This window comes from Crinia signifera, chromosome 4 (genome assembly GCF_055691185.1).
Source record: "Crinia signifera chromosome 4, ASM5569118v1, whole genome shotgun sequence".
In the NCBI taxonomy this organism is placed as follows: Eukaryota; Metazoa; Chordata; class Amphibia; order Anura; family Myobatrachidae; genus Crinia; species Crinia signifera.
The window spans coordinates 236,306,065-236,319,760 of NC_139220.1; the positions used below are offsets into that span (position 1 = coordinate 236,306,065).

A 13,696-nucleotide genomic window follows, 5' to 3' on the forward strand; every position below is an offset into this window, starting at 1 on the left:
TCGCATTAGCAAGACCCCCGAAGCACCAATACAGTGGAACCCCCCCACAAGTGACCCCATTTTGCAAACTACACCCCTCAGGGAATTCATCTAGGGGTATAGTGTACATTTCAAACCCCCAGGGGTTTCACCAATTGTGGTACAACTGGGCAGTGAAAATGAAAAATTAATTTTTTTTACACAAAAAAGCAGTTCTGGCTCAAAATTTTTCATTTTCACAAGGAATGAAGGAGACAAAGCACCCCAAAATATGTGCCCCAATTTCTCCCGAGTACGGCAATGCCTCACATGTGACCAAAAAATACCATTTGGGTGCATGGCAGGACTCAGAAGGGAAGGAGTGATATTTGGATTTTGCAGCACAGATTCTGGTGGAATGTTGGTGGGTGCTATGTCGCATTAGCAAGACCCCCGAAGCACCAATACAGTGGAAGCCCCCCACAAGTGACCCCATTTTGCAAACTACACCCCTCAGGGAATTCATCTAGGGGTATAGTGTACATTTCAAACCCCCAGGGGTTTCACCAATTGTGGTACAACTGGGCTGTGAAAATGAAAAATTACATTTTTTTTACACAAAAATGCAGTTCTGGCTCAAAATTTTTCATTTTCACAAGGAATAAAGGAGACAAAGCACCCCAAAATCTTTGCCCCAATTTCTCCCGAGTACGGCAATGCCTCATGTGTGACCAAAAAATGGCAGGACTCAGAAGGGAAGGAGTGATATTTGGATTTTGCAGCACAGATTCTGGTGGAATGTTGGTGGGTGCTATGTCGCATTAGCAAGACCCCCAAAGCACCAATACAGTGGAACCCCCCCACAAGTGACCCCATTTTGCAAACTATACCCCTCAGGGAATTCATCTAGGGGTATAGTGTACATTTCAAACCTCCAGGGGTTTCACCAATTTTGGTACAACTGGGCTGTGAAAATGAAAAATTACATTTTTTTACACAAAAATGCAGTTCTGGCTCAAAATTTTTCATTTTCACAAGGAATGAAGGAGACAAAGCACCCCAAAATCTGTGCCCCAATTTCTCCCGAGTACGGCAATGCCTCATGTGTGACCAAAAAATGGCAGGACTCAGAAGGGAAGGAGTGATATTTGGATTTTGCAGCACAGATTCTGGTGGAATGTTGGTGGGTGCTATGTCGCATTAGCAAGACCCCCAAAGCACCAATACAGTGGAACCCCCCCACAAGTGACCCCATTTTGCAAACTATACCCCTCAGGGAATTCATCTAGGGGTATAGTGTACATTTCAAACCCCCAGGGGTTTCACCAATTTTGGTACAACTGGGCTGTGAAAATGAAAAATTACATTTTTTTACACAAAAATGCTGTTCTGGCTCAAAATTTTTCATTTTCATAAGGTATGAAGGAGAAAAAGCACCCCAAAATCTGTGCCCCAATTTCTCCCGAGTATGACAATGCCTCATATGTGACCAAAAAATACCAGTTGGGTGCATGGCAGGACTCAGAAGGGAAGGAGTGATTTTTGGATTTTGCAGCTCAGATTTTGGTGGAATGAATGGTGGGTGCTATGTGGCATTAGCAAGACCCCCGAAGCACGGTGAAATGATGAACCTAATAATCCATAGATGTGTGGTATATTTTAAAACACTCCTTTATACATAGGCCGGGTTTGTCGGGGCAAGTTTCACAGTGGAAAATAGTATCCTTTCTTATTCCCTTTTTATAGCAAACTTTGCACCTTTTTTGTGTCCTGCCCTTTTTTGCAGTGGAGGGGATTTCGTTAGGAAAATGCTGCCCTGGTACAATACGGGGGCCAGTACTAGAAGTACTGGGGCCCTCTGCCTGCTGGTTCCCAAATATTAGGCCCTTTATGACTTCCTCTTGAAAGTGCATAAATGTCCCCCTCTGGCTGGTAGAACGGAATAGCACGTAAGCGTTATACAGTGCCATCTGGATGATATACACGGCCAGCTTCTTGTACCAGATTTTTGTTTTCCGCAGGGGACTGTACGGCTTCAGTACCTGATCTGAAAGATCCACTCCGCCCATGTACTTATTGTAATCTAGGATACAATTAGGTTTTGAGGTGTGGGTACTGGTACCTCGTACAGGGACGGAGGTGGTACTGTCTCCATGAATTGTTGTCAGTATAAGGACATCCCTCTTGTCCTTATATTTGACCAACAACATATTTTCGGTGGATTGTGCCCTGCTTTCACCCCTTCTCAGTACTTGGGCAATGTGCGTTTTTGGGAGGCCTCTTTGGTTCTTGCGCACAGTACCGCAAGCTGCTGTACCTCTTGAACCAAGGGCCTTAAACAGGGGGATGCTAGTGTAAAAGTTATCCACATAGAGGTGATAACCTTTATCCAGGAAGGGGTGCACTAAATCCCAGACAATTTTTCCACTAACACCTACGAGGGAGGGGGGGCATTCTGGCGGTTCAATTCTTGAATCCTTCCCTTCATATACCCTAAACCTGTGGGTGTACCCTGAGGTGCTTTCACACAGTTTATACATTTTTATGCCATACCTTGCCCTCTTACTGGGAAGGTACTGGCGGAATTTAACCCTTCCTTTAAAATGTATAAGGGACTCGTCGATACAAATAAATTTTTCAGGGATGTACATCTCTGCAAATTTGGCACTGAAATGATCAATGACCGGCCTGACTTTGAATAGCCGGTCAAAGGTGGGATCATCTCTGGGTGGGCACTGGGCATTATCGTTGTAATGCAAAAATTTAAGGATCGTCTCAAAACGAGTCCGAGTCATGGCCATACGGTAAAGTGGGGTGCTGTACAGAACATCTGTACTCCAATATTGCCTAATTTCTGGCTTTTTTACTATGCCCATATGTAACACCAGACCGCAAAACGTCATCATCTCTACTGCATCTACAGGGGTCCACCTAGCAAATGATGACGTGGGGTTTTGAGCAATAAACTGCTGGGCATATAAATTACTTTGGTCCACCATTAAATTTATAAAATCATCAGAGAAAAATAATTTGAAAAAGTCAATTTCTCTGAGACCTGTTGAATCAAATTGGATTCCTGGGGTGGCCAAAAACTCAGGAACCTGGGGCTCAAAATTGTCTGGTGGTGGGGTCCATACGGGATCAATCATTTGGGGGGGGGGTCTCAGCTGCTCTACGGGGGCGTCTTTGAGGGGGTCCCTCATCACTAGAGGAGGAAGATGAGGTTAAGACGAATCCTTCAAATTCCCCGCTTGCATCACTGGCTGTGTCAGAGTCAGAGGCAAGCATGGCATATGCCTCCTCCGCTGAATACATTCTTCTGGATGACTGGGATGACATTTGGGATGACATTTGGGATGCCATTTTTATTTTTGTGTTTCTGTAAGTGTAATGTTTCAACACGTGTATAGTGTAGGGGGGGTACAAACTTTATTTCAACACGGGGGGTATGTAGTGTGTAGTGTGTATGTAGTGCAGAAAAAAAAATACTTTATACAGGAATTTGATCCCAATAAAAAAATAAAAAAATTGAAGGGGTTAAAAAAAAAAAAAAAAAAGGTCCTGCGCCAAAAATTGAGCACAGATGTTGGTCAGTAACGTCCGTCACTGAACAGCGCTCAAAGGCAACAGGAATTTGATCCAAAAAAAAAAAATTTTATATCAACCCTGTGCCGAAAATGCTGATCAGTGATGTACGTCACTGATCAGTGCTCAGCGGCCACAGGACACCCACAAAAGCAACGTGGGTGTAAAAACAATTTAAAAAAAATAAACCACAGTACTCTCCAAAAAAAAAAACTGCAGAAAAAAACTGCAGAAAAAAAATTATATCAACCCTGTGCCAAAAATGCTGTTCAGTGATGTACGTCACTGATCAGCGCTCAGCGGCCACAGGACACCCACAAAAGCAACGTGGGTGTAAAAACAATTTAAAAAAAATAAACCACAGCACTCTCCAAAAAAAAAACAATTTAAAAAACTGCAGAAAAAAAATTATATCTACCCTGTGCCAAAAATGCTGTTCAGTGATGTATGTCACTGATCAGCGCTCAGTGGCCACAGGACACCCACAAAAGCAACGTGGGTGTAAAAACAAAACCCCACTGCACTCTCCAAAAAAAAAAAACTGCAGATCAGTGATGCAGTGATGCAACACTGATTAGCAGTGAGGGGCAGCAGGCACACAACTGTGGGTGCAACCTGACAGGGTATATATAAAAAAAAAAACCTGGACCCCCAAAAAGTTGCTGATCAGTTTATTTATACTGATCAGCACAAAAGGGGGGCAGCAGGGGGGGGCAGCAGTCAGTTGCACAGGCAGCACAAGCTTTGGTGCAACTGACAGGTATATATATAAAAAAAAAAACCCTGCACCCCCAAAAAGTTGCTGATCAGCACAGATATACTGATCAGCACAAAAGGGGGGGCAGCAGACACAAAATATAGCACTCTCTATCACTCTCTGTCACTATCTCTCACTATCTCTGACTATCTCTGACTATCTCTCACTATCTCACTATCTGTCACTCTATGACACTGCAGCAGCAGCACACAGGAAGTGACAAGATCCAGGAAGCATCCAGCTGCTGGCAGCACGCTACCAGCGGTGATCAGGTAAGTATCAGGCAAGGATCAGGTATGTATATCACGACAGATTGGCACGGTGACAATTCCAGACCGGAATGGCGTCTGCAGCGCAGTCACCGTTAGTTTAAATCACGCGCCATGGCTGTGATTGGTCCGTCGGTCCGACGGACCAATCACAGCCTTGGGGACAGGTGGGGTGAGGTGGGGTGAGGTGTGGTCATCACCGGTGACCCCCTCACGCCCCCTCACACCCAGCGGTGATTGACACCTGTGTTACCGAGCGTCTGATTCGCCGGTAACACAGGAAAACGCTGCGACTGGCTGTTCACATTGAACAGCCAATCACAGCGATCGCCGACGGGGGGGAGGCATCGCCGCCCCCCCTGGGCATGCAGGGTCATGTCTGCTGTCAGGGACAGCAGACATGTTTAAACTGTCACCGCGTCTATAGACGGGGACAGTTTAAAGTCATGACGTATATATACGTCATGTGTCGGGAAGTACATCCCGGCCATGACGTATATATACGTCAAATGTCGGGAAGGGGTTAAGTACATTTTACCAAATTTGGCATCACTGGTTATCCTCCGTTTATTATCACGATAATAATCTTCACTAAGCATAGATTAAGATGATCTACATTTTACATCTACAAGTTTTTGATAGAAACACAATATTGATTATATATTACCTGTAACACTATAAGTACATTTTACCACATCTGACCAAGGGTTATCCTCTGTATATTATCACGATAATAATTCTCACTAAGTATATATTAAGATGATTTACATTTTATACGTTTTTGATTGTCTTGCTTATTAACCACACTGGTGGAGAATAACCACGAGATTGGTTATCACTATTAATCACAGTAAAATTCTTTATAATGGAAGAGTATAATAGATGTATCGGACACTGTCCCCCCCTCACCACTGTCACCGTGCAGAAACCGGAAATGCGCTGTGTGCAGTCCACAAAGCTCACCGGTCAAAGAGCGGGAACAGCGCTCTCTATCAGATTGTTCCGTGTAATGCTGCTATTTTTTATAGTATTTATTGTTGCTAAGCTCTCATCCTGTTTTGTGTATGGTAATTCTTTCTACTGTATGTATTATTTAAGTGACTCCGGTAAAGTGACACCATGATATAAATATAAATATATGTTTCAGGGATTTGGTGGAACGCAAAACTACATACCCTATGAACCGCAAGCCAAGATACTGAGCTCGATACGTCACTTCCACCCAAATGCATGATGGAAGACGGCGAGGAGTAGGCACACTGACACCAATAATACAACCTTGCTCCTGCGGTAGAACAGGAAGTCAGGAAATGAGTTCCCACCTACATCAAGGAAATTAAAAAAGGTGGAATAGGACTTCAATGAAGCATATTATCTTAGAAATTAGGTGAATCCATGTGTGGAATTACAACCTTCATGTGGCAGGAACTAGGAAGTGTGGTTTTATAAAGATAGGAATATGGACTTCCATCCATTATCTTGAGAAAGCTACAGCCCTGTATCGAAACTATTTGGAAGAGGGATCTCTTGAGAACGTTTGCTGGACTTTGTGACCCTGGGTGTGAACAGCTTCCTGCAGTTACTCCTGTTGGATATTGTTATAGTCTGCAACTTGTTTGTGGACCTGATGAAAGGGTGAGAGTCCTGCCTGCTTTTCTGGTTTTTAATGTTTTTTTTTTGTTAATAAAAAGGGTGTTTACACCATTTTGAGCTTTTTCTCTTTTTAGATATCATGATTTGGAGGGGAAAGGGGAGGAGTGGACCTAGATATGGAGAGGCCCTTATTCTATTCTGATAACAGGTGCTATTGTCTACTGTATGAGACGTAGACCATTTTTGAGGTATGAGTATTCAGAATTTTTATTGGTGGTTTGGTAGACATCATTCGAATGGCATCACACTATTTGGAGCTCTTTTTTCCTTTATTTATATTCTTTGGTGGAGGAGGAGTTTAGCCCTGAAGGAAGAAAAACCTGGTGTACTTCCAATGAATGCGATTATTGTCTACTGTGTAAAAACATAGAAAATTCCACAGGGTACGAGCATTAAAAATCTATCTCTGTTTATTTTGAATTTATTATTGTGTTAACGGTATCACACTATGTAGAAAAATGTCTTTCTTTTTTTGATTAACGAAGTGAGTGTAATCCCGTGATTGGATCATTGTTTAACAAATACTACAAGTGCATAGGGAACATATGGTGATATTGTTCTTTATATTACACATTCCTGGGTGATTTTTGATAACATCCTTGTATCCACGTATATATCTATTCGCAGCCAAATTAATACGTCCAAAGCTCATCGTGACAAGCTTACAATCCAATGATTTTTACACTGGGCACCAGTCATCTCAGGCTCAGAGTACTTACTCGGCGGTTCAATGGAAATCGGGCCTGGACATCACACACGCTCCCCAAAAATGCTCAGGCACACCTAGCATTTTTTTCTGGCACCCCTGCGTTTTTTTTTAAAGCTGTCTCTAAACGCCTTGCAAACGGCTTGTGAATAGAAAGAGTAGGAGTATTTCATAGCAGGACAGCCTTGTGTATGCGTACTACAGGCCTATGCGCATCTGCGGTGTATCGATAATTTGCCGCCATGCAAATATACGGCCATTCGATCAGGTCTGAATTGCCCCAATACACATAGAAACTTAAGTATTCTTGCATATTAAAGCAAGGACACCCATTTTGCATTGCGCTTTGGAAATAAATCAGCTAGAACACATTCCAGTTTACAGAACAAACTATAATTTTCCAGTCAGAGATCTTACATGTTTTCCATAGAAGAGAATATTATTATAAGTGAGTAAATACATTGTGTATTTATTAGGCGAGCCATACAGTAGGAGGCATTACGTTTCTATATCCCTGTTTCATCATGCATGAGACATATATGATTAATGGTATATAAACTCAAAATCTTCTTTAAGGTCTGCAGCAATCTCTGTGAAGCTGCTTTCAGGGGACTGACCATTTATCTGCAGATGCATCCACAAGCTGAACATTTGCTATGATTTATAGAAGGAAAAGTTCATAGGTTTGGTTTATTTTGGAAGTCCTCCCTGTCTTTACAGTAGACTGTTGATTTTATGTTTCGAATACTTTTAAACTATTAAGTAACTATTGGGCAATATAAATAGCTACCTTGTTAAGAGCGAATAGAATTATGCTGCATACATTTTTATATAAAAAAAAAAAACCTTACCAAAATGACCAAACATAATGCACAGTATGAACCAATTTTGTACAAAACTGCAGATAAAAATGTCAGGGGTACAGTATATAAAACAATGGTGGGTTACATACACATGTTATAGCTTTATAAACTGTGAAATTGTCTTTCATTATATCAGCTTTCTACACTACAATTAATACATTAAGGGACAGATTTAATTAGCCATGGAGCTATCGAATTATAAGGCATTTGCCCACGGATAACACACGTTAACAGTAAATGTCAAGATTAGTGCTCAGAAAATATTGGTTACCCTTGTGGTAAGCCCAAGATGGTGTACTTTTTTCATTGCAGCTCCCAAAGCTGTGAAGAAAATTCCATGATAACTTCATCCCCTGGGGCTTACTGCATGGCGTAGCAACTCTTAATTGAACAGCTCAGGGCAGAGTGTTCATTGCAGCTAATTGACTCTGCATCTAAATGTTTAAAGAAATACTGTAGGTGTTACAGGATTACTGCATAGGGAAATGACCTGACTTTGGGAGTTTCATAAATGCACATCTAGAAAATTCTATTTGGACAAATTGCGCAATCAAGAGTCTGGCCAGCTGCAGGGGATTTTTGTACACTAGTTCTCACACTTTGTTTTGTACACTAGTTCACACACTTACCGTATTCTATACACAGCCGCTCATATAACTAAGCATGTGACTCAGACGCTAGTGCGACTGAGACTGATAAGAATATGTAATATAAATACAATATTATTCACCCTTTAGATCACCTTCGAATAATACTTTGTATTATTTACACTTATCCTCACCAAGAATGAGAAAACCTTTTAAAGCGTCTCATACGCTATATGCTTATAAAATAATTTATACGCACAGACAATCAGTTGTGGTGGGATCACAGATCTAACCCCGTGTCCTAGTATATTGAAGTCCTTAATGGACAAAGGTGATAAGAGGGTAACCAACAATACTTTGAAACAATTATTCAATACAAAATATACAATAGATATGAATCATACAATGATTTAAATAAATGCAGGTACAGCCAACACATAGCAACAAACACACTGGTTCTTCATTCATTAGGTTTCAGGTGTCCAATCTGAGGTCCTTCTTAGCCACGAGATATAACTGTTTCAAACCGGTTACCTTTACAGTTTTGTGGTTTGTTTGGAGTTATTTACACGTGTAGATACTTCTCTCTGGGGTTGTGTATTTATCCACATTGCTATTGATTTAATGAGATTGCGTCTGTGACGGTGGTCTATACAATACTAAACAATAAAGTATGGACGATCATATTCCAATACATTGGGAAATACATAATGTACATATGTCGGGAGTGCCAGTATGATTAGACCTTAATGCATTACATCCGTCCTCGATCGATTAAAGATTCTTTTGATTTAAACTAGATCTATGCAAATAGCTTAGTCAAATGGCATAGAGATCATTCGCAATACATTAATAGCATAGAGATGCAATTTCGGTCTCCACAGTATGTATTAATGAGAGCATCAGTGCATGTATGTATGAATGAGAGCTGTAGTGTATGAAGAATGTATGAATTGGAGTTTCAGTGCATATATGTATGAATGGTAGCAGCAGTACATGTCTGTATAAATGGTAGCCACAGTGCATGTACAGTATGTATGTATGTATGTATGTATGAATGAGAGCATCAGTGCATGTATGTATGAATGAGAGCAGTAGTGTAAGTATGTATGTATGTAAGTATGAATGAGAGCTGTAGTGTATGAAGAATGTATGAATTGGGGCAGCAGTGCATGTATGTATGAATGGGAGCGTCAGTGCATGTATGTATGAATGGTAGCGGCAGTGCATGTATGTATGTATGTATGTATGTATGAATGAATGAATGAATGAATGAGAGCATCAGTGCATGTATGTATGAATGGTAGCAGCAGTGCATGTATGTATGTATGAATGAGAGCATCAGTGCATGTATGTATGTATGTATGTATGTATGTATGTATGTATGAGAGCATCAGTGCATGCATGTATATATGAATGAGAGCTGTAGTGTATGAAGAATGTATGAATTGGAGTGGCAGTGCATGTATGTATGAATGGTAGCAGCAGTGCATGTATGTATGTACGTATGTATGTATGTATGTATGTATGTATGTATGTATGTATGTATGTATGTATGTATGAATGAGAGCATCAGTGCATGTATGTATGTATGTATATATGTATGTATGAATGAGAGCATCAGTGCATGTATGTATGTATGAATGGTAGCAGCAGTGCATGTATGTATGTATGTATGTATGAATGAGAGCATCAGTGAATGTATGTATGAATAAGAGCAGTAGTGTATGAATAATGTATGAATTGAAGTGGCAGTGCATGTATGTATGAATGAGAGAATCAGTGCATGTATGTATGTATGATTGGTAGCAGCAGAGCATGTATGTATGTATGTATGTATGTATGTATGAATGAGAGCATCAGTGCATGTATGTATGTATGTATGTATGTATGTATGTATGTATGAATGAGAGCATCAGTGCATGTATGTATGTATGAATGGTAGCAGCAGTGCAAGTATGTATGTATGTATGTATGTATGTATGTATGTATGAATGAGAGCATCAGTGCATGTATGTATGTATGTATGAATGAGAGCATCAGTGCATGTATGTATGTATGAATAGTAGCAGCAGTACAAGTATGTATGTATGTATGTATGAATGAGAGCATCAGTGCATGTATGTATGAATAAGAGCAGTAGTGTATGAATAATGGATGAATCGGAGCGACAGTGCATGTATGTATGAATGGGAGCGACAGTGCATGTATGTATGAATGGGAGCGGCAATGTATGAATGGGAGCGACAGTGAATGTATGTATGTATGTATGTATGTATGTATGTATGTATGAATGTTATATAAACATAAAAGTAGTGAAACAATCTAGTTCTTCCCGTTGATGGAAAAAGTGTTTGATGATTATTAATCATCGATTGCTGATGGACATTCCTAGTCTAGCACAGCGTAACTGAGTTTTCTGCTACATTGCTGTTACTTGTATGTATTGTATTGATGTCAGCAATGAACTAACTTTTCCTCAAGTTTGGAAACCAAATTAACTGTAAGCTCCAAAAATAAAGCAGCCTGTGTCCAGATATCTGTCAGCAAAACAGTGGAAGTTATTTAGACTTTAATAAGTGCTATTATTTATTTCTTTACAGAAGATTCTAAGAGCACGCTAAATTGGCTCCCATGAAAGGACTGTTGTAGTGAAAGATATAACACATACTGTCTTTTATATTATTAATGGCTAAAAAAGAATACAATGTAAATCTTATGAAATGAGTGTATACAGGGAGTGGGGAATTTACAGTCACGGAACTCTATTTCATAGTGATCTCATATTTTTCCGCAGTTGGGTTCTATTGCTGCTCATGATGGACTCAGGTATCTGGGCATTGGGGATTGGAGACTACCATGATGAATGCCTAGTCCGTATAATTAGAAAAATGATATGTTCATGCGATCTCGATCTCTCCTGAAGATGTAAGTGGGTTTCAAAAAAATTTTTTTGCACTTTTAAAATAGAAAACTTTTAAAACGTAAATCCAGCCTTGTGAAAGCATCACATCAGAGGTACAGCATGAGACCACTAATCAGGAACATTTAAGTGTTTTCTAGAAAAAGGCTGTGCCGTCTTTTGGGAAACAGGGAATGAACAAGTAAATGTTGTCTTTTCAGCCTTTATTTCACACTCTGTATTTAGCAATGATTTCCTAATCTATCTTTCAACTCCAAAGGCTAATGTCATTCTTATTTTGGCCTGCAAATCAAAATACTTCACTGAGAAGGCTGCAAGGCTGCTGGTTGTGTATGCAAACATTCATTCTCAGCACTGCGAGAAAATCATTGAGTAGCGGGGGGGGGGGGCAGCATTTGGCCACACGATGGTGGAGCCACAAGGCTCACAAAGCAGCAAACTAACGCTGCCTTGCGAGCCAACCAGAATGAGGGCCTAATTTTGAGACACACCCACTTTTATTTAATGTCGTCATTTGTAGCTGCACTTGCCCCAGCCCCATGCTTGGTGCAATAGATTCAACTCAGGCATCATTCTCCCATGTGCATACTTTTAATGCTGTGCATGCCCACAACACTCCCAAGTTAGGGTAGTTATGTGTTATCACATTGTCAGTTTGTCACCACCCAGATCTCACCCTAAAATAGCCTATTTCAATGATAGACAGATCCATATAAAAGCAGTACGGACATACAGTATGCAAAGATGCACATTCAAAAACTCAACATATCTATTCTCTCTAATAATGTGTTGACAGTACAGCAACAGACAGTTTTGGCAGGGCACTGCTAAAATGGCTCTTCAAAAGATGAGCATAGCGCTAAAACAGCTTAGCCTGAATACTAAAGCATTGCACCAGATAATACCAGATAATACCACTGGAGACCCTACTTGATTTGTGTTGAAGTCACTGATAGCAGCTGCATTTAGCTGCCCAGCTCTGTCTCTGATATTTGGATCAGTGGAGGTTTCTACAAAACAACCTCCACTTACTGTACATCATGATGGCAGAAGCCCACTTTCAGTATCTGTACATGCAGTAATACTAATTGCTGCACTCCTGGAAACCCCCATAGGTCGCACATGATTATGAATGCAGGATCAAGCATGAGAGTCTTCCACCAGGTGTATGACAGAGTAACAATATATAATTTGAGTACCAAAAGGAGAAGAAAGCTGTCATTTATGTGGTGCACCTACGGTCTCTGAAATAGAATATAACCTTAATTAATTTATTTAAGAACTTATATATATATATATATATATATATATATATATATATATATATATATACATATTTTATATTTTATATTTTGCAAGTTCTTAAATAAATCCATTAAAGGTTATATTTTATTTTAGAGACCGTAGGTGCACCACATAACTTACAGCTTTCTTCTTTTGTTGTCATTAACTTTTGTCTATTGGTAGCACACCCCCTACTTGACTTTAGTGATACACTTTAGTGATGCACTTTAGTGATACACTCAATTCTGAGGGAGGTGGACCCCCTAGTCCTCCCTCAGAATTGAAGAGGCTTCTGTGCAATTGACACTCTTTATCTCTATAATTTGAGTACACAATCTGGAACCTGACTCCTAGAGGTGGGGGTGGGCCGCTCAAGCAGTGGAGCCTACTGGGGATTTCCTCTGTGGTGCAATCCAACCCTGATTCCACTTTATCATCTATCTGCTCCTCCTGTTGCAAAGTCATGTGGAAAGTGGAAACAGTACCAGAAACGTTCTCCATTCGCTCATTTTGATGTGTACAGAGTTTCATCTAATTAGTTGCCAAGTATGTATGTACTAATTAGTGCTGTCCGAACCACATTTTGAATTTACAACAACAAACTGATAGAAAATGCTATGTAAAAAGAAAGGATAGCTGTAAGTGTGCAGTTGGCGCTATTGACCGAATGTGATTATAACATACTATAAATGATTCAATACATAGAATCTTCCCTTAACAGAATAAATGTGTGATGTAGCACTAAGATATGATTCATAAGTGAATATCATAGTCATAATTGTTAAGGATTTTTTAAATTATTTTTTTCAGTCAAAATACAAAATTAAAATAAATAGGTCCTTCCTGTTAACCACCTCCAAGTTGGTTTAAGACATTATAATATGTAGTAATGTTATAATGGTACTGTACCTGTTTTTTGTAAACTAACCCAATACTGCCACTGGTTGAAGATAGGTACATCTCTGGAGCTGAAAATAAGGAGTGGGGTTAATAACTTATAACCAATCTGGGCACTTCTTTGAGTGGTTTCCCCCTTTTATGCAGCTGCTCTTGGAGGAGAAATAATCGGTTCCCTTCAAATTTGCAACAGAAAAAACAACAATGCACAATG

At 40.1% G+C, this 13,696-nt stretch overlaps 1 long non-coding RNA gene across 1 annotated transcript in view; it reads left to right on the forward strand.

Annotated features, from left to right (window-relative positions):
- Positions 1-5,759: 5,759 nt before the first annotated feature.
- LOC146072550 (uncharacterized) overlaps positions 5,760-13,696 on the forward strand; it is a 102,106-nt gene continuing 94,169 nt past the window's right edge. Inside the window, exons 1-2 of the long non-coding RNA XR_014473180.1 lie at positions 5,760-6,204; positions 6,297-6,410. This is a non-coding gene — a long non-coding RNA (uncharacterized LOC146072550). The remainder of the gene's footprint in view (positions 6,205-6,296; positions 6,411-13,696) is intronic.